Source organism: Amphibalanus amphitrite, unplaced genomic scaffold, assembly GCF_019059575.1.
Source record: "Amphibalanus amphitrite isolate SeventyFive unplaced genomic scaffold, NRLGWU_Aamphi_draft 000581F_arrow, whole genome shotgun sequence".
In the NCBI taxonomy this organism is placed as follows: Eukaryota; Metazoa; Arthropoda; class Thecostraca; order Balanomorpha; family Balanidae; genus Amphibalanus; species Amphibalanus amphitrite.
This window is the reverse complement of record NW_024882075.1, coordinates 165,147-167,423: the sequence shown is the minus strand read 5'-3', so window position 1 is coordinate 167,423 and position 2,277 is coordinate 165,147. Positions and strand designations below refer to the sequence as shown.

Sequence of the window (2,277 nt, the reverse complement as noted above, 5' to 3'; positions counted from 1 at the left end):
ACCCACAACGAATCACCGATCCAAAAGGACTCTCATAAGCCAACCGGGAGTGGCGGTGGAAAACGTCAAAAGGATGGCAAGACCTGATCAGTGATCACAACTTCACGACATTTTTATGGCAAAGGAATGACATCAGAAATGGCCTGCAGGGTTTGTCATCAACCCTAGAAAGAGGATAGCTGATTGGCCGAGCTTTGAGTGAATAAGTTTCAAGTTCGCTCGCCGTTGTAAGTTCCATATCACTATCCTGTGGGGTGTGCGGTGGAAAACAATGATGATACGACGGCAGACTGACCTAACCCATAATGATGTCATGATGTGGGGGAATCGTCACTTATCTGTATTCCACTGGTTTGACAGTAAGCTTTTATGACAGAGTCTGAGCGGTAAAATGTGGATGATATGGATCGAACAGTCTGATTATGTCATTTGAAGATCATTGTTCATCCAAGCTGATAAGATAAAGACTGTTCAGCCTGAAATCAGCCAAAAGAATGATACAATAACTCAAATATAATTAGCCACATATTTTTTCCGACAAAACGGAATACTTTGATGATAAGTATCGGGCAAATAAGTAGCAATTTCAAGTCTTACATTTACTATTTGCCCCGAAAATAACATTCAGAGAGCAAATAGGAAGTTTGTTTCATCATCCACCTAAATTTATCTTTATATCAGCCAGTGTTGCAAAATTACAAACCGCTAATCACTTGTAATTGAACCATTATGAGCAATAATTACGTTGTGAAGAGCGCACGCCATATAATTACACTGAGCTACTTTGTAATTAACAGGAAAATATCCGTAACTTTACCAGGACACACAACAAAATGGATGACCACAACGGAAGAACATGAAACAAATATCACAGGGTCAGGTAAATTATTACTGCATACAATACCTAAATGAAAAGAAATAGAAGTTCACACCTTGGTTCACGCTGGGATCGAGCAATGTAGGTGAATTTGTGCGACTCCTTATTCTACTCATGAAGTCTTGCGTACAGGATTGCCGAGGAAAGCATGCTTTCAAAATGTCTTTCATTTAGGCCAACATTCAAGTTAAACCACTTAGACAAGAAGTTTTCTCAATGACAATGCGCTTGGCATAATCCATGCGCATTACGCATTACGCATTACCATAAGCCACCGCTATGTCTCGTCCGCACCTTTCAATGACGCAAAACCCGTCACGATGACACCGCGGAAATATCGAACACCCAGCAACATTCTGCGGCGATCGAATGCCATCACTGTGACTGAAAACAGTCTCCCCTAGACGAATGACGCAGGAATGAAATGCCGCGAGCTCGACCACTCCCAGGGAGAAACCTCTGGTTGTGCGGGCGAGAGAGATTCTTTCCCACCTGTTGCGACCGGTCGCCGTTTGTGAGAAATCTGGCGGCTCTTTACGTTCGGGAGCCGGCCCGTCATTTAGTGGCCGCGTTTGCTCGCGTGTCTTTGACGAGTTTGGCGCACGAGACGCATCCAAATTGTCGACCACGCAGGCTCATTCTTGAATGAACCACTGGTGTCGAGGGCCGTCGTACGTATGCTTTCATTTTCTTATTGATGATTGTCTGAAATGTTTAATGAATGCATCCAAGTGATAGCTAGCACAATTAGTATTGTCTGATATATTTTCTGTTAGCTGTGAGCGATGTTGAATTCAGCGGAAATGGCAACAAACCAACGTAGCGCCACTTTCGTCGCGCTTTCAATTTTGTACTTTGATTTACTGTACTACTGGGTGCAGGTTCTTTAGTTTTGCTGTTTACCGTCATTAGTTTATCATTGTCAAAGTAGACAACGTTTATACATATGTTTGGGGTGGTTCTAGGGCCGTCCAGCTGAGTGTGAGCCAGCTGAGCCGCGGACCTACGAGTGCGGACTGAGATTGAGCCAGCCGCTGCCACTGTTTTTGTTCCACCGTCGTGCCCAAACATATCTGGTCAGTACAACTGTTAATTTAAAGATGCAAGTTAGCAAACTGTTGATTGCGTGCTAACATCAATGAACTTGAACTGTTAAAGTAATGATTGTCAGACGTCAACCTTGACTTAATGTTGATTGAAGGTTTATTGCTGTGTTTATACGGAGTTAACAGTAATTCTTGACATAACTATGGATGCAGTACGTGATGTGCCCATACTGAGTGTAATTCCCATCTGTGATTGTTTGCAGAAAACCGTCCGTCTGTTTGTCTCTCCGACCGACTGTCTGTTGGTACATCACTGCCTGCTTGCTGCTCCTTGAATACCATTTGTTTCATGAC

At 43.3% G+C, this 2,277-nt stretch overlaps 1 long non-coding RNA gene across 1 annotated transcript; it reads left to right on the top strand.

Annotated features, from left to right (window-relative positions):
• Nucleotides 1-1,376: 1,376 nt before the first annotated feature.
• On the top strand, nt 1,377-2,277 carry LOC122394237. The gene is made up of 2 exons (XR_006258828.1): nt 1,377-1,953; nt 2,187-2,277. It is a non-coding gene; the product is annotated as an uncharacterized LOC122394237 (long non-coding RNA).